This window comes from Arachis stenosperma, chromosome 6, assembly GCF_014773155.1.
Source record: "Arachis stenosperma cultivar V10309 chromosome 6, arast.V10309.gnm1.PFL2, whole genome shotgun sequence".
Classification (NCBI taxonomy): domain Eukaryota; kingdom Viridiplantae; phylum Streptophyta; class Magnoliopsida; order Fabales; family Fabaceae; genus Arachis; species Arachis stenosperma.
Genome location: NC_080382.1, coordinates 124,237,381 through 124,257,299, shown reverse-complemented (window position 1 = coordinate 124,257,299; position 19,919 = coordinate 124,237,381). Strand labels below are relative to the sequence as shown.

Genomic DNA, 19,919 nt, shown 5'->3' with positions numbered 1-19,919 from the left:
CTTCATTAATTCCTTCCATGCTCTTCTTGGTGATCCATTTTCCTACCTTCACTTTTGTTGTGTCCTCATCTTCAAAAATGACATTAGCTCTGTTACATAGCCTTTGGATGGTGCTTGGATGTCCAAGGCTTTTTGACTTGCTTGTGCTATCGGCCATTTCTTGAATACTGTCGGCTATGAGTTGTGCAACATTGATCTCACCCCCATGCAAGATGCAGTGTGTCATGAGAGCTCGTTTGATTGTGACCCAAGAGGCATTTCCAGTAGGAAGAATAGATCTCCTCACTATTTCAAACCATCCTTTAGCCACAGGAGTAAGATTGATTCTTCTTATGTGACTTGGAACCCCCTTTGAATCTCTTTCCCAATCTGTATTTTCCATGCATATCCCTTGCAAGATCTCATCAGGGTTATTTTCCCGTTGCAATCTAGCCTCATAACTAAGCTCTGGATAGGTTATGGTTCTCAACTTGAGAGCTATTGTGATAGCAGCAGGGCTAAAACTCACTTCAACCCCTCTGACATAGCTTGTGTAGGGAGCACTATTTTTGTTTTCCTTGGCAGCATTTGCATAGAACTCCCTAATCATTACTGCACTGATGTCAGTCAGAGGAGAACACAAGAGTTCCCACCTTCTTTCTCTTGTAATTTGCTTCATGATGGGGTATTCTCCTTCCCTCAAATCAAGGCCTTTCTCATAGATGACATTCTTTCCCTCCATGAACCTATGATATCTCCCTTCATGGAATTGGGATCTAAACCTTCTTGCATCAAATGATGGGGGTTCGGTTGCCATAGGTTCGGCTACCATAGGTTCTTTTCCCGGCCTTCTTTTTGAGCTTGAGGAGGCCATTAGAATTAAAGTGAAACGAAGGAAGAAGTGAGAGTAGAAGAAGAATTATGTGTTGTGTTTGGGGTGAACTTTGGTTCGGTTTTGATGTGTGAGGTAAGGAAATTATGTTGGTTTTGGAAGTGGAAGAGAATATGGTTTTAATATGAAAGTGGCTTGAATAAAAGAAAGTGCATGCCGTGTTAGTGCAACGGCTATTTATAGGCCATGTTTCCAAGCTTTTCAACAAAACCACAATAAATGAATGAGGAGGGAACCGTGAATGTTCATGAAGGGCTGAGATTGGTTTGCTCATTCAAAGAATGCATGAGATGAACGGCTTGCATGCATGGTTGAGGCTTGACGAGGATCCTCCTCCTATTGGTTGCATGCACTTCGGTGTCCAATGTTGCATGCATGCAAATTTTGTTCCCCATGAGCACGTTCTCCTAGGCACATGTGACCTCTCTCACATAGCTCCTCCTAGCCGTGGCCCCTCCTTGAGTTTTGTCTTAATCTTTTTCTCCTGTAAGAATCAAAAAAACTAGCCTTAGCTCATTAATAAGGTTGTTGGCAATTAATTTTTATTAAAGAGAAAGGATTGTTTTGTTTTGCTTATTATTATAAAAATATTTTTATGGTCAATTATGTCCCTTAATTAAAGATGTTGAAAGTTGGTGAACACCAAACTTATCTTTTATTGAGGGGATGGCCGAACAACTATCAACCATTCTTCACAATTGACATTTTCTTTTAAAAATAATTGTGATGCATGATCCTGTTTGTATGCTTTTGATTCCCTAAATGGTAAATGATCTTCTGAATTTCGTTGCAATTGCAGACACCAAACTTAGTGTTTGGTCATATGCTTTATTCAAATGAATTATGCATATGTTCTAAGAATGGCTCCCTTTCTTTTTGAAAAGCTAAAATTTAGTGTACCTTAAGGGACACCAAACTTAGAATTCTGACTTATGCTCTAAAATGTGCATTTACCAAATATGAAAGTTCAGAATCATACTTCAGGAAATCATAGCTTATTGAAAAAAAAAAGACAGAAATCTTAAACCATGGGTTGCCTCCCATGAAGCGCTCTTTTATTGTCATTAGCTTGACATTGACCTCCCTTTAAGGTGGTTGATGTTGGTGATGTCTCAATTTGTCACCTCTCACTGTCAGCTTTCTCTGTGTGCTTTGATGCTCAATTTCCATATGCTCAAGAGAAAGAATTTGGTTGACAGTGTAATAATCTTCTGCTCCCTGCTGTTGGTATATTAATTGCACCTTATCACCCTTAGAAAATCCTTCAGTTGGGATTTTCTTGTTCTTCCACCCTTTGTGAGCCTTTTTCTTATTCTTCACCTTTTTCTTGCTTGTTGATCTTCCTTTCTTGGCAGTTACTTGAGTTGTGATGCCTTCCTTTCTGCTGATCACCCCTGCTTCCTTGTGAATCCCCTTTTCTTCTTGCATCTGTTTATTTTTCTGTTCCACTTCCTTTTCAATGGATTGCTTTGGAGGGAGATCATTACTCATTTTGCCTGTTTCTTCATCCCTTTGTTCTTCCGGAAAGACTTTCAGGATGATACTTTCCTCATGCATCCTGAGGGTTAACTCTCCTTGCTCTATGTCCACAATGGCTCTAGCAGTGGCCAAAAATGGTCGACCAAGTATTATGGAGTCATTTCTATTTTCTGAAGAATCTAAGATTACAAAGTCTGCCGGATAGATGAACTTGCCAACCTTAACTAAAAGGTTCTCAATCAGCCCCTTAGGATAGACTATTGATTGATCCACCAATTCCAAAGTCATCTCTGTTGGTTTCACCTCTTCTATGCCAAGCTTTTTCACTAGAGGATATGGGATTAGATTTATGCTTGCTCCTAGATCGCACATCCCTTTGTTAATGAACAGGTTTCCAATAGTGCATGGCAAGAAGAAACCTCCAGGGTCCTCAAGCTTGGGAGGGAGTCCCTTTTTAATGAGTGCACTGCATTCCTCACTAAGCATCACTGTTTCCTTCTCATTCCAATCCCTTTTCTTGTTGATGAGCTCTTTTAGAAACTTAGCATACAGGGGCATTTGCTCCAAAGCCTCTGCCAAAGGTATGTTGATTTCCAACTTCTTGAAAGTCTCAAGAAATTTGTGGAAGTGCTGGTCCTTTGTTTCCTTGTGAAATCTTTGTGGATAAGGCAGTGGTGGTGTTGAGCTCTTCTCCACTTGATGCTGTTTTGGAATTGGTTCTTCCATGATTTTCTTTCCTTTCTTCAAATTCTGTGGCTTGTTGTCTTCTTCTGTGAGCTTTTCTGGAGCACTTTTGCTTATTGTGTCTTTGTTGATGGCTTCATCATTCTTTGTTGGCTCAGTGTCATTCTCCATAAGCTTTTTGGTTGTTCCTTGGTTGCCATCTGTTAATATTCTTCCACTTCTCAGTTGCACCACCTTGCATTCTTCCTTTGGGTTGGGAATGGTGTCACTAGGTAGTGAACTTGATGGCTTCTCAACAGAGATCTTCTTAGAGATTTGCCCAATCTGCCTCTCTAGGTTCTTCATGGTAGCTTCTTGATTTTTGTTTGTCAATTCTTGGCTCTTCATTAGTTTCTCCAGGAGTAGCTCTAGATTGGTGATTCTCTGTGAATCTTGTGTGATGGGTTGGTTTTGGGGTGTTGATGGATGAAGGTAAGTGTTTTGGTTAGTTGAGTGGTTATTGGTTGGGTATTGGTTAGAATTTGGGTAGTTGTTTTGTGGTTTTCTGTATGAGTTTTGGTTAGTGTTTGGCTGGGGGTTATGGTTTGTGTTTTTCCAATTGTTTTGGCCTGTGTTTCTTTGCCATGGTTGTTGGTTTTGAGTATGGTTGTCTCCCCATCTGAGGTTGGGATGGTTCTTCCAAGATGGATTGTAGGTGTCACCATAGACTTCATTTGTTCCAGGATTTTGGTTGTGCATGTATTGGACTTGCTCTTGTTGTTGCTCCTCTTGAGTTTCTTCATTTTGCACCCAAGTGGTTGGAGGTTGGCTTGTGGTGCTCACTGCTGCCACTTGCAAGCCATCAATTCTCTTAGCCATTTGCTCAAATTGTTGCTGCATCATCTTGTTTTGAGCTAAGATTGAATCAACTCCTTCCAACTCCATGACTCCTCTTCTCTGTGATGGTTGGCGTTGTCTTTGATGAGCAAAGAAATATTGGTTGTTGGCCACCATATCAATGAGGTTTCGAGCTTCCTCTGTGGTTTTCATGAGTTGTAGAGAGCCTCCGGCAGAGTGATCAAGAGCTTCTTGAGCTTTAAGAGTGAGTCCCTCATAGAAGTTTTGCAACTTGTCCCACTCAGTGAACATTTCTGGTGGACATTTCCTCAATAGAGCCTTATATCTTTCCCATGCTTCATATAAGCTCTCGGCCTCCATTTGAGTGAATGTTTGAACCTCTGTCTTCAACCTTAGGACTCTTTGAGGTGGATAGAATTTGGCAAGGAACTTGCTCACCAAGTCATCCCAAGTGTTGATGCTTTCTTTTGGAAAAGTCTCTAGCCATTGAGTGGCTTTATCTCTAAGAGAGAATGGGAAGAGTAGCAACTTGTAGCTGTCAGGAGGTACCCCATTTGTTTTCACTGTGTCACAGATTCTCAAGAAAGTAGACAAATGTTGGTTTGGATCCTCCAAAGGCCCTCCTCCAAAGGAACAATTGTTTTGCACCAGAGTGATGAGTTGTGGCTTGAGTTCAAAGTTGTTTGCATTGACATTGGGAGGAAGAATGCTACTCCCACAATGCCTAGCATTTGCAAATGTGTATGAAGCCAAGACTCTTCTCTGTTGGTCATTGTTGGCTCCTCCTCCTGGTTGATTGGTATCTCCTTCCATATCTTGGAATTCCTCCTCAGATTCTTCTTCTTCTCCAACAATATTCTTCCCTCTTTCAGCTCTTCTTATTCTCCGAAGAGTCCTTTGATCAATTTCAGAGTGGATAGTAGAGGATCTTCCTATACCTGACATACAAACACACAACAATAAACACACAAACCCAAAAATATTATGGAACTTCAATCTGTAGCTAGAATGAAGTTCTGGTTGGTTAGTTTAAGCAAAAACTCAAACAGTTAATGTGTTATTAAGAGTTAGAATAACAGAAAAAAAATGCTTAATCTAGACCTCCACTTCACTTAATCATTGTCAATCTATTTCAATCCCCGGCAACGGCGCCAAAAACTTGATGTGTGGAAAACGATCCAACACAAAACTCACCGGCAAGTGTACCGGGTCGCATCAAGTAATAATAACTCACATGAGTGAGGTCGATCCCACAGGGATTGAAGGATTGAGCAATTTTAGTTTAGTGGGTGATTTAGTCAAGCGAATCAAGTTTTGATTGAGTGGTTTGTGTTTAACAGAAAGTAAATGACAGTAAATGTAAAGGGGGAAGGGAGAAATGCAGTAAATTGAAGAACAAAATTGTAAATGTGCAGAATCTTAAAGAGCAAGAAAGTAAATGACTGAAACTTAAAGTGCAAGAAACTTAAATTGCAGTAACTTAAATGGCAAGAAAGATAAATTGCTAGAAAGTAAAAGGGAATTGAGGAATGGGATTGTAAGATCTAAACAAAGAAAAGGTAAATTGCAGTAAATGGTTGAGCAGAAATTAAATCGGAAGCAAAGAGCATTCAAACAAAGAGAAAATAAAACGCAGCAAAGGTTCACAGAAGAACCAAAAGTGAAATTGTGATCTCAGGATCCCAAGGGCTTAGGTAGCAGAGCCTAAAACCCAATTTCCTTCCCAGATCTGAATGAACTAAGCAATTGACAGAAAATTAAAGAAGAAGCAATAGAAGAACAGAATTGGAATTTAATTATGCAGAAATCAAAGTGCAAAGAGTTTGAATGGGAATTGGGACAGAATTTCCCCAATTTCACACACCCAATACTCAGAAAAACAGAGAGTAGAATTGCCCAAGGGGAATGAGGAAGGAGATCAATCAATTCTCCCTTGATCCTCTTAGTTCTCGGCCAATTCTCTCAAGAACAATTCCAAGAGAGTCAAAGCTCCAAAGGAATGTGAAAATGAAAATTCAAAAGCCAAGGTAAAAGTAAAAATTCAAAAGTGAGCATAAAAGTAGCTAAAGGTCCCCTAATTACATCAAACTAAGTCCTATTTATACACTTTCTATTCTTGGATGATGGGATTTGGATGGGCTTTTGGATTGGTGAAGAAATGAATTCAAATGAATTTTTAATTTGAATTTTGGCCCAAAAACCACTCCCAGGAGGCTGCCCTGCCCTTGTGGAGGGCAGGGCAAAAAATTGATGCTTGGTGCTTGGAGTTGGTGCGGCCATGGTGCGTTTTGGTGCTGCGTGGTGCGCGTCTGGCATGAGGTTGGTGCGCCAGAGGCTGCCCTGCCCGCGCCAAGGGCGGGGCAGAAAATGTTGATGCGCCAGAATTGAGGAGCGCGCGTGCGCGCGATGCACGTTGGTGCGTGGGACGCTGCCCTGCCCGCGCCAAGGGCAGGGCAGGATCGGTTTGGTGCGCCAGGGAAGGAACGCGCGCGCGCTAGATGCTGCCAGGACGAGGAAATTGGTGCGCCAGGAAGCAAAGTTGGTGCGCCATTCAAATTTCTGCCCTGCCCGCGTCAAGGGCAGGGCAAGGTCCCTTCCTTCACATCGTGGGTTCGATCCTGGGAGGGTGCAAACACGCTAATTATTTTCTTGGTTTCTTGGCACGCTAGTCACCCTTAGTCTTTGGCTTCCTTATGGTCCCTTGCTCGAGCCTTGTAGCATGCATAGTTGATATTTTCTCCTTGATTTTCTTCCTCATGGAGCCCGATTCTGCTCTCCACAAGGGCAGGGCAGAGTTTGCTTCTCTTGGCTCCAAGGCACCATTTTGTGCTCTGCCCTTGGAGTGGGCAGGGCAAGGTTGCCTTTTCTTGTTTGGTCACCTAATGTTGCCCTCCTAGAGGGCAATCTGCCCTTGTGGAGGGCAAGGTTGCTTCTCCCTTAGCATGCGGCACGCTCTTTCTTGATTCGGCCACGCTTTCCTTTTCTTGGCTACACTTCTTAGGCCACGCTTTTCATTTTCTTTTCTTTTCTTCACCTATATTAAACCAAAACAACCACTCAAAGTATCACTAAATTCAAGAGGCTTATAAATCAATTAAAATTCAATTAAAATGAGCTCAAACCTCAATGATTAACATTAAATTCATGGTGGTTGCTTGATTTAAAGAAGTTATGCATTTTCACTCCAAATCACTAACTTAGGATGCAAGAAAGTGCATAAATGCTAACAAAACAAGTGAAATTAGCTTGAAAAAAGGGTATATGATGACTTGTCATCATAACTAATTTATCTATAACTCTATTTTCAAACTTAAAACGAAATGTGTAAAAAAAAAAACACAATATCATATGCTAATTGCTTTTCTAATGAGGTTAGTAAAATACTAGATTTTTGATAAATTTTTCATTAGTCATTTGATATAAAGTTTAGTGTAAAATTAACATAATATTGTTACAGTAATATATGTTCTTATTTTTTTAGATTTTTTTTGTATAGTTTAAGAATATTATAGACTTCAAATAATTTAATTTGTATTTTATTTTGAATAAAAATAAAATAGCATATTCAATACGTTTATTATATAATAACAATGATAGTGTTACACTAAACTCAAAAATTTATAATTATAAAATATTATTTTTAATTTATTATGTCAAATTAAAATATAAATTCGTGCATAATACTAGTAAATAAATAAAAGGAAGCAGGGAAAATAGTTTTAATATTTTACACTATGTAACACAATTTTGTATGAATATTTAATACTATATTTTAGTGTAAGTAACTATTAATTTTTAATACTATTATACGATCAAGCGATTTCTGTAACTCAATCAAATTAAAGTTTTTAAATAATAAGGATATTTTTCTTAGAAGATAAAGCATGACTTGGTGCAACTTTCCACGACCTTATAAACATAGGTAACAAAGCTTAATGTAGGTATTGTATGGATGAGGAAAAATTTATTCTTTCAAAATTTGGTAGGTAACTAAGGAACATTGTGATCAATACAAAATTTGGTAGGTAACCAAGACGGTTGCGGTCGCGGTCGAGCTCCTCGGCGGTGCGTTGGCACGGACCAGTGGGGAGCACGATGGGATCTTGGTAGTTGGTTTTGGCGGCAGTAAACTCAGCAAGGGAAAAGGTCTGGCCTTTCTTCTTCTTGGGTATTGGGGAGTGAAGAGAGAGAGAGAGAGAGAGAGAGAGAGAGAGAGAGAGAGAGAGAGAGAGAGTGTGAGTGAGAGAGAGAGGGGTTGAAAATAAGGGAGGGAGTGCCACCTAGGATCGGATTCCCACGAACCAAACTCAAATCTAAGTCAGGGCACTTTTGTCACACTGAGGGCATCTATCATGGGTATAACTTTAGTTTCAGGCTATCATGGGTACAAATATCAGCGTTTTCATCTATCATGGGTACAAATGGTCATTTATTCTTTAATTTATTTGTTGATGTTGGATAACACTCTCAAACATCTGCGTATATATTGCCCTTGCAAAATATATATTTTGGTTCAATATATATGTCCTCTTAAATATGTGCTTAATACAAAATCAAGAGGTAGAACATGATGTATATGACTTCGAGTGGGATTAATACTAAACCTCGCATGAGTGCATCGTTGAAGTGGTAAATTCCTATATTCAATGCAAAAAATCAAGGTTTTGATAATCAATTTGTTTTAAGTTTCACAATAAAAGGCAACCCACCACGTATTATTTAACATAATATAACATAATTCTATAGTTTTTTCTTTTGCCATATTCATATATTGTATAATCATTAATACTAATTGCATTATATTAATCATTACATGGTAATCTAAGTAGAGTTGAGCCAATAAAAAATTTTGGTATCTAATTGACTGTACATCAATATGCATAAGAAGGGTTTATGATTCTTTACAAACACTCAAACAGGCATTGAAGGAATCAAATCATTGTTCAAATGCTGAATTATCATGATCGCTTGGTATATGACTACTACCAGCATCTCATGGGTGCCCAGCATGAGGATGCCCATCTCTGACCAATAACAATGCAACACCATTACGATTTTCCGGTGGCGGCGCCAAAAATTTGAAAGAAGAAAATCGTCAGTTCGAAATTTCTTCTCTATAAAAGAAATCGTTTCGTTGCAAGTATAGTTCCAAACCGACAAACAACCCTCAATCAAAGTTTAGTTTTGTTTGTCAAAAGTGCAAATCAATAAAAATACCAAGAGAATTAGATCTCGGGTTGTCTCTCAAAGGAATTGTAGTGAAATATGCGTATCATTGGTTATGAGATTCATGGGGTGGTTTGCATATAACTATAATCTAAATGACAAGAAAGTTAAAGTAGACAATAAAGTAAATCAACAACTAAAGATAACAATTAATAAAAAGAGACATTCATGGCAAGGATTAAGAATCAAGACTTTCTATCCTAATTATTAATTATAATACAATAGTTATCAACAGCTAATCCTATTTCGTCATCTCCAACATCGGGAGAAAGTCAAATAAGTTTAGTTAATCCCAATCCATAAGTAATGTTAATGGACACAAGACCAATCAACAACTCTAGATCACCAATCTAAATTGGGTATTAATGACTCAAGAGTATCTAATTTCTCTTTCCATGCCAAGAATGCACAAAATCTACTCTAAAGTCCAACAAAACATTTTGTCAAACACTTGAAAAGTATGGTAAAATTGCAAGAATATAAAATCTAAAACTACCCAATGCAAGAAATCAATAACAATAACTCAAACAAGCAAGAAAAGAACATAAAACATCAAATTGCATTAAGTGAAATTGAAATTAACAAAAGTGTTCATAAATTAAAAAGAGACATAAAAGAGATATTAACAAGAGAAACTAAGAAGATTGAAGCAAATCAACAAGAAAAAGTAAAGGAAACTAAATCAAAACAAGTAATTAAACCTAAAGCTAAGAGACAATTAAACTAAGAATCCTGATTTCTAGAGAGAAGAGGGAGCTTCTCTCTCTAGAACTATCCTAAAGCATGTTTCTTACACTACCTAATTGCTTCCCCTTTCTCCTTCTTGATTTCTGTCTCAAATACCTCAGAAAATGAGTTGGATTTGGGCTTGGATGGCTCAGAAATCGTCCTCAGCATTTTGTCTTTAATGAGGTCACGTGCCGCTTGTCACGCGTACACGTCACATGGCAACTTTCCTTATCACGCGTACGCGTCGCCTTGACGAGTTTCTTCACGCGTACGCATTGCCTTGAATCTTTCAAATCCTTATTTTTCATTAATTCTCCATCTTGCATGCTTTTCTCTTCACTGCTTTGATCCATTCCTTACCTCTTAAACCAGAAATCACTAACAAACATATCAAGGTATCGAGTGGAATCAAATTTAACTAATTAAAAGCATAAAAAGTATGTTTTTAATCATTAAGCACAATTAGGAGAAATTCATGAAACCATGCTATTTCATTGAATAAATGTGGAATAAGTTGATAAAATTCTCTAAATTCAACACAAGATAAACTACAAAATTGGGGTTTATCAAACCTCCCCACACTTAAACTAAGCATGTCCTCAATGCAACTATCTAAATGCAAGCTACCTACATGCATCTAGCTATTCTAATTACTCTATATATATATATATATATATATATATATATATATATATATATATATATATATATATATATATATATATATATATATATATATGAGCATATATGTGGTCAAAGTGGGTCAAATTCCCAAGAAATCATATATGCACAATCAAATAATCATACTAAAACCAAATTCACAATTGAATTGAGTTATTCAAAAGAGTTAACAAACTTGCAAGATAAGCAATGATCAAAGATGGAAATATGGAATAGAGCAATTGAACCCTCACTGGATGTATATATGCACTCTAGTCGCTCAAGTGTTTAGGGTTAATCCGCTCAAATTTTCTCTAATTATGCTTTCTAGAGTTTGTTCTTCATCTAACTAATCAACAAATATTTAGTGTACATATGCAAATATCATGGGGGCTTTTGAAGGTTGTAATGGGGCTAAAGTAAGGGTGAGGATACATGTATGGTCAAGTGAGCTATCATTTGAATATTTGACTAACCTAAGTTCTCACCTAACACATACACACACTCTATACAATTCTAAAATCAAACTTAGCTACCCAAGATCTCCCTTTTACATATATACATATACTCATGTATCAATTCCAATCTCAACACATATGCATTGATCTTTTTATTGAACTTCACATTGGGATAATTTTGTCCCCTATTTATTTATTTTTCTTTTTTCTTTTTTTTCTTTTTTTTTCTTTTCTTTTTTTTTTATATGTATGAAAGCATAATATATACAAAGGATATCAATGCATATGGTTTCTATACTTTCACATGAGTATACACCCAAATTCTCAATACTTTCTCAATAAAAATAAAATACATTCTCATCAACCAAAGTTCCCACATATCTCACACTTAATTAACACACACACTCACTATCTTAAACTAACCAAATATTCAAATAGGACAATTATTTGTTTTTTCACTTAAGGCTAGTGATGTGGTAATATAAGGAATAAAAGGGAATTAAACAGTCTCAAAGTAGTAAACAAAGGCAAATGAAATGGTAGGCTATTTGGGATAAGTGAGCTATAATCAAATGATAGCCTCAATCACATAAATGCATAAATATACACTAAATAATGGACATATAGAATGGAACAAACCAAAGATTGCAATCATAGAGAAAAAATCACACAAGAATCAAAATCATGGTTAAGTGATGTAACCATATAATTAGGCTAAAAAAATCACAAGTTGTGTGTTCTTAGCTCAAAACCATATTCCAAACTATATATATACATCATGCAAGTTTCAAAAAGTTTTAACTCAAATCAATTTGAATCTTAATGCCCTTTTTAAGAAAAAAATAATTTCTTGAAAATTTCATCAAATTGACCAACATTTATTATATATACCCTAAATGATATGGTGTGATTGTGAAAAGTTAAAAAATCCTTAGTTTATTTCCTATTTTCAACCAATTCAATTTCTCATATGCAACGGAATAAACTAAGCTCAATTATGAACACTTTTTCCAATCACAACTAATAAACTAAAATAACTATATATATATACTATCAAACTAAAAATCTAAGGTATATACAAACAAAAGTGCAAAATGTAACAAACTAAAAAGTATCCAAAATAACTAATATATACAAGAATCCAAAAGTGCAATAAAGTAAGAATGAAAGTATTGAAAATAAAACAAAATAAAAGTAGGAGTGTCTGGAATGGAATAGTTTACCCAAAATAACTTTTCCGACCTCCCCACACTTAAATGTTAGCATAGCCGGGTGAGAAGGATCATCGCCAAAATGTTAGAAAGGAGGAATTTCCTGATGGAGGAGTCACAAATGCCAAGATGCATCCGCAAGCGGCAATGACCGAGACCATTCCGATGGTTAAAGCAAATGGGGAAGGTTTGGATGCACCTAATCTAGCTCTGGATAATTCGGAAGTGGTTCCCGAAGAAAGGGGGATTGTGACAGAGGTACAAGCGAAGTCAACGAGAAGGGTTGATGAGAATGTTGGAAATCAAAACACTTCTTTTGGGCCTTGGATGCTTGTGAGCAAGAACCAACATAGAGGAGTTCGCCCTAAGTAAGGAAGTGGGCCAGGGCCCAAAGTGCAAGTTCAACTGGGCTCATGGTGCACAAAATTGTGATCATCAATGGCGCCATCAACATGGTACGCTCAATTGCAATCTCAACTCTTTATCACAACTTCGCACAACTAACCAGCAAGTGCACTGGGTCGTCCAAGTAATAAACCTTACGCGAGTAAGGGTTGATCCCACGGAGATTGTTGGTATGAAGCAAGCTATGGTCATCTTGTAAATCTGAGTCAGGCGGATTCAAATGGTTATAGAGGATTGATAATTAAAAGATGAATAAAACATAAAATAAAGATAGAGATACTTATGTAATTCATTGGTGAGAATTTCAGATAAGCGTATGGAGACGCTTTGTCCCTTCCGTTTCTCTGCTTTTCTACTGTCTTCATCCACTCCTTCTTACTCCTTTCCATGGCAAGCTGTATGTTGGGCATCACCGTTGTCAATGGCTACAGTCCCGTCCTCTCAGTGAAAATATTCAACGCGCTCTGTTACAGCACGGCTGTTCATCTGTCGGTTCTCGATCATGTCGGAATAGAATCCAGTGATTCTTTTGCGTCTGTCACTAATGCCCCACAATCGCGAGTTTGAAGCTCGTCACAGTCATTCAATCCCTGAATCCTACTCGGAATACCACAGACAAGTTTTAGACCTTCCGGATTCTCAAGAATGGCCACCAATGGATTCTAGCTTATACCACGAAGATTCTGATTAAGGAATCCAAGAGATACACATTCAAGCCTTGTTTGCATGTAGAACGGAAGTGGTTGTCAGGCACGCGTTCATAAGTGAGAATGATGATGAGCGTCACATAATCATCACATTCATCAAGTTCTTGAGTGCGAATGAATATCATAGAACAAGAATAAGCTGAATTGAATGGAAAATAGTAGTAATTGCATTGATACTCGAGGTATAGCAGAGCTCCACACCTTAATCTATGGTGTGTAGAAACTCTACCGTTGAAAATACATAAGAACAAGGTCTAGGCATGGCCGAGAGGCCAGCCACCATGATCTAAGAAGTAGACATCCAAAGATGATCCGAAGATCTAAAGTGATCCCAAGATGAAAATACAATAGCAAAAGGTCCTATTTATAGAGAACTAGTAGCTTAGGGTTTACAAAAATGAGTAAATGACGTAAAAATCCACTTTCGATACAACTTGGTGTGTGCTTGGGCTGAGCATTGAAGCTTTCATGTGTAGAGACTTTTCTTGGAGTTAAACGCCAGCTTTTGTGCCAGTTTGGGCGTTTAACTCCAGCTTTTATGCCAGTTCCGGCGTTTAACGCCGGGAATTCTGAAGCTGACTTGGAATACCTGTTTGGGCCATCAAATCTCGGGTAAAGTATGGACTATTATATATTGCTGGAAAGCCCTGGATGTCTACTTTCTAACGCAATTGAGAGCGCGCCAATTGGGCTTCTGTAGCTCCAGAAAATCTTCTTAGAGTGTAGGGAGGTCAGAATCCAACAGCATCTGCAGTCCTTTTCAGCCTCTGAATCAGATTTTTGCTCAGGTCCCTCAATTTCTGCCAGAAAATATCTAAAATCATAGAAAAACACACAAAATCATAGTAAAGTCCAGAAAAGTGAATTTTAAATAAAAACTAATAAAAATATAATAAAAACTAACTAAAACATACTAAAAACATACTAAAAACAATGCCAAAAAGCATATAAATTATCCGCTCATCACAACACCAAACTTAAATTGTTGCTTATCCCCAAGCAACTGAAAATCAAATAGGATAAAAGAAGAGAATATACAATGAATTCCAAAAATATCTATGAAGATCAGAATTAATTAGATGAGCGGGACTTTTAGCTTTTTGCCTCTGAACAGTTTTGGCATCTCACTTTATCCTTTGAAGTTCAAAATGATTGGCTTCTATAGGAACTCAGAATCTGGATAGTGTTATTGATTCTCCTAGTTAAGTATGATGATTCTTGAACACAGCTACTTTATGAGTCTTGGCCGTGGCCCAAAGCACTCTGTTTTCCAGTATTACCACCGGATACATCCATGCCACAGACACATAAATGGGTGAACCTTTTTAGATTGTGACTCAGCTTTGCTAGAGTCCCCAATTAGAGGTGTCTAGGGTTCTTAAGCACACTCTTTTTGCTTCAGATCACGATTTTAACCGCTCAGTCTCAAGTTTTCACTTGACACCTTCACGCCACAAGCACATGGTTAGGGACAGCTTGGTTTAGCCGCTTAGGCCAGGATGTTATTCCTGTAGGCCCTTCTATCCACTGATACTCAAAGCCTTGGATCCTTTTTATTATCCTTGCCTTTTGGTTTAAAGGGCTATTGGCTTTTTCTGCTTGCTCTTTTTTTTTCTCTTTTTTTTTTTGAATTCACTACTTTTTCTTGCTTCAAGAATCATTTTTATAATTTTTCAGATCCTCAGTAACATGTCTCCTTTTTCATCATTCTTTCAAGAGCCAACAATTTTAACATTCATGATCAACAAATTCAAAAGACATATGCACTGTTCAAGCATACATTCAGAAAATAAAAAGTATTGTCACCACATCAAAATAATTGAACTAGTTTTAAGGATGAATTCGAAATCATGTACTTCTTGTTCTTTTGTAATAAGAACATTTTTCATTTAAGAAAGGTGATGGATTCATAGGACATTCATAACTTTAAGGCATAGACACTAAGACACTAATGATCATGTAATAAGACACAAACATAGATAAACATAAGCATAAAAATTCGAAAAAAAACAGAAAAATAAAGAACAAGGAGATTAAAGAACGGGTCCACCTTAGTGATGGCGGCTTGTTCTCCCTCTTGAAGATCTTATGGAGTGCTTGAGCTCCTCAATGTCTCTTCCTTGCCTTTGTTGCTCCTCTCTCATGATTCTTTGATCTTCTCTAATTTCAAGGAGGAGGATGGAATGTTCTTGGTGCTCCACCCTTAGTTGTCCCATGTTGGAACTCAATTCTCCTAGGGAGGTGTTAATTTTCTCCCAATAGTTTTGTGGAGAAAAGTGCATCCCTTGAGGCATCTCAGGGATTTCATGATGAGGACTCTCCTCATGTCCATGAGTGGGATCTCTTGTTTCCTCCATCCTTTTCTTAGTGATGGGCTTGTCCTCATCAATGAGGATGTCTCCCTCTATGCTAATTCCAACTGAATTACAGAGGTGACAAATGAGATGAGGGAAGGCTAACCTTGCCAAGGTAGAGGACTTGTCCGCCACCTTATAAAGTTCTTGGGATATAACCTCATGAACTTCTACTTCCTCTCCAATCATGATGCTATGAATCATGATAGCCCGGTCTATAGTAACTTCGGACCGGTTGCTAGTGGGAATGATTGAGCGTTGGATAAACTCCAACCATCCCCTAGCCACGGGCTTGAGGTCATGCTTTCTCAGTTGAACCAGCTTCCCTCTTGAATCTCTCTTCCATTGAGTGCCCTCTTCACAAATGTCTATGAGGACTTGGTCTAACCTTTGATCAAAGTTGACCCTTCTAGTGTAGGGGTGTTCATCTCCTTGCATCATGGGCAAGTTGAATACCAACCTTACATTTTCCGGACTAAAATCTAAGCATTTCTCCCGAACCATTGTAAGCCAATTCTTTGGGTCCGGGTTCACACTTTGATCATGGTTCTGGTGATCCATGCATTGGCATAGAACTCTTGAACCATTAAGATTCTGACTTGTTGAATGGGGTTGGTAAGAACTTCCCAACCTCTTCTTCGGATCTCATGTTGGATCTCCGGATATTCACTCTTTTTGAGTTTGAAAGGGACCTTGGGGATCACCTTCTTCATGGCCACAACTTCATAGAAGTGGTCTTGATGCACCCTTGAGATGACTCTCTCCATCTCCCATGACTCGGAGGTGGAAGCTTTTGCTTTCCCTTTCCTCTTTCTAGAGGTTTCTCCGGCCTTAGGTGCCATAAATGGTTATGGAAAAATAAAAAGCAACGCTTTTACAACACCAAACTTAGAAGGTTTGCTCGTCCTCGAGAAAAAGAAGAAAGAAGAGAGTAGAAGAAGAAGAAATAGAGGAGATGGAGGGGGGCTTTGTGTTTCGGCAATCTAGGGTGGGTTTGGAAGGGAAAGTGGTTTGAATTTGAATGGTGAGGTGGTGGGGTTTTATGAAGGATGGATGTGAGTGGTGAAGAGAATGGTGGGATTTGATAGGTGAGGGGTTATTTTGGGGAAGAGGTATTGAGGTGATTGGTGAATGGGTGAAGAAGAGAGAGAGGAGTGGGGTAGGTGGGGATCCTGTGGGGTCCACAGATCCTGAGGTGTCAAGGATATCTCATCCCTGCACCAAGTGGCGTGCAAAAACGCTATTTTCTGCCAATCCTGGTGTTAAACGCCAGGCTGCTGCCCATTTCTGGCGTTTAACGCCAGCTTCTTTCCCATTTCTGGCGTTAAACGCTCAGAATGGTGCCAGACTGGGCGTTAAACGCCCATTTGCTGCCCTTACTGGCGTTTAAACGCCAGCAAGTTTTTCCTCCATGGTGTGCTGTTTTTCATTCTGTTTTTGCTTTTTCAATTGTTTTTGTGACTTCACATGATCATCAATCTATAGAAAACTTAAAATAACAATGGAATATAGATAAATATAACATTGGGTTGCCTCCCAACAAGCACTTCTTTAATGTCAGTAGCTTAACAGTGGGCCCTCATAGAGCCTCACAAATGTTCAGAGCAATGTTGGAACCTCCCAACTCCAAACTTAGAGTTTGAATGTGGGGGTTCAACATCAAACTTAGAATTTGGTTGTGACCTCCCAACACCAAACTTAAAGTTTGACTGTGGGGGCTCTGTTTGACTCTGTTTTGAGAGAAGCTCTTCATACTTCCTCTCTATGGTTACAGAGGGATATCCTTGAGCCTTAAACATAAAGGATTCTTCATTCACTTGAATGATCAATTCTCCTCTGTCAACATCAATCACAGCCTTTGCCGTGGCTAGGAAGGGTCTGCCAAGGATGATGGATTCATCCATGCACTTCCCAGTCTCTAGGACTATAAAATTAGTAGGGATGTAATGGTCTTCAACCCTTACCAGAACATCCTCTACAAGTTCATAAGCTTGTTTTCTTGAATTGTCTGCCATCTCTAGTGAGATTCTTGCAGCTTGTACCTCAAAGATCCCTAGCTTCTCCATTACAGAGAGAGGCATGAGGTTTATGCTTGACCCTAGGTCACACAGAGCCTTCTCGAAGGTCATGGTGCCTAATGTACAAGGTATTGAGAACTTTCCAGGGTCCTGTCTCTTTTGAGGTAATCTCTGCCTAGTAAAGTCATCCAGTTCTTTGGTGAGCAAAGGGGGTTCGTCCTCCCAAGTCTCATTACCAAATAACTTGTCATTTAGCTTCATGATTGCTCCAAGGTACTTAGCAACTTGCTCTTCAGTGACATCTTCGTCCTCTTCAGAGGAAAAATACTCATCAGAGCTCATGAATGGCAGAAGTAATTCCAATGGAATCTCTATGGTCTCAATGTGAGCCTCAGATTCCCATGGTTCCTCATTAGGGAACTCATTGGAGGCCAGTGGACGTCCATTGAGGTCTTCCTCAGTGGCGATCACTACCTCTTCCTCCTCTTCAAATTCGGCCATGTTGATGGCCTTACACTCTCCCTTTGGATTTTCTTCTGTATTGCTTGGAAGAGTACTAGGAGGGAGTTCAGTAACTTTCTTACTCAGCTGACCCACTTGTGCCTCCAAGTTTCTAATGGAGGACCTTGTTTCAGTCATGAAACTTTGAGTGGTTTTGATTAGATCAGAGACCATGGTTGCTATGTCAGAGTGGCTCTGCTTAGAATTCTCTGTCTGTTGCTGAGAAGATGATGGAAAGGGCTTGCCATTGCTAAACCTGTTTCTTCCACCATTATTATTGTTGAAACCTTGTTGAGGTCTCTGTTGATCCTTCCATGAGAGATTTGGATGATTTCTCCATGAAAGATTATAGGTGTTTCCATAGGGTTCTCCTATGTAATTCACTTCTTCCATTGATGGGTTCTCAGGATCATAAGCTTCTTCTTCAGATGAAGCGTCCTTAGTACTTCCTGGTGCAGCTTGCATTCCAGACAGACTTTGAGAAATCATATTGACTTGCTGAGTCAATATTTTGTTCTGAGCCAATATGGCATTCAGAGTATCAATCTCAAGAACTCCTTTCTTCTGATTCGTCCCATTGTTCACAGGATTCCTTTCCGAAGTGTACATGAATTGGTTATTTGCAACCATTTCAATGAGTTCTTGAGCTTCTGCAGGCGTCTTCTTCAGATAAAGAGATCCTCCAGCAGAGCTGTCCAATGACATCTTGGACAGTTCAGACAGACCATCATAGAAGATACCTATGATGTTCCATTCAGAAAGCATGTCAGAAGGACACTTTCTGATCAATTGTTTGTATCTTTCCCAAGCTTCATAGAGGGATTCACCTTCCTTCTGTCTGAAGGTTTGGACTTCCACTCTAAGCTTACTCAATTTTTGAGGTGGAAAGAATTTTGCCAAGAAGGCATTGACTAGCTTTTCCCAAGAGTTCAGGCTTTCTTTAGGTTGTGAGTCCAACCATATCCTAGCTCTGTCTCTTACAGCAAAAGGGAATAGCATAAGTCTGTAGACCATAGGGTCAACCCCATTGGTCTTGACAGTGTCACAGATTTGCAAGAATTCAGCTAAAAATTGATGAGGATCTTCCAATGGAAGTCCATAGAACTTGCAATTCTGTTGCATTAGAGAAACTAATTGAGGTTTAAGCTCAAAGTTGTTTGCTCCAATGGCAGGGATAGAGATGCTTCTCCCATAGAAGTCGGGAGTAGGTGCAGTAAAGTCACCCAGCACCTTCCTTGCATTGTTGGCATTGTTATTGTTTTCGGCTGCCATGTCTTCTTCTTGTTTGAAGATTTCTGTTAGGTCCTCTACAGAGAGTAGTGCTTTAGCTTCTCTTAGCTTTCGCTTTAAGGTCCTTTCAGGTTCAGGGTCAGCCTCAACAAGAATGCTTTTATCTTTGTTCCTGCTCATATGAAAGAGAAGAGAACAAGAAAGTATGGAGTCCTCTATGTCACAGTATAGAGATTCCTTGAGGTGTCAGAGGAAAATAAGAATAGAAGGAGAAGGTAGAAGAATTCGAACTTATCAAGATGGATAGAGTTCGAATTATTGATAGTGGAGGAGTGTCAATCCTTAAATAGAAGGATGTGAGATGAGGGGAAGAACTTTCGAAAATAAAATAAAAGATTTTAAAATGATTAAAAGAAATTTTGAAAATTTGATGAATGATTTTCGAAAATTAAAGTTGGGAAAGAAATAAAGTGATTTTAAAAAAGATTTTGAAATTAGAAATAAAAAATATATGATTGAAAACTATTTTGAAAAAGATGTGATTAAAAA

At 38.5% G+C, this 19,919-nt stretch overlaps 1 non-coding gene across 1 annotated transcript; it reads left to right on the top strand.

Moving 5' to 3' along the window:
* The first annotated feature begins 18,899 nt into the window (after nucleotides 1-18,899).
* On the top strand, nucleotides 18,900-19,007 carry LOC130938040 (small nucleolar RNA R71). Its single transcript, XR_009069223.1, has one exon. It is a non-coding gene; the product is annotated as a small nucleolar RNA R71 (small nucleolar RNA).
* Nucleotides 19,008-19,919: the final 912 nt, after the last annotated feature.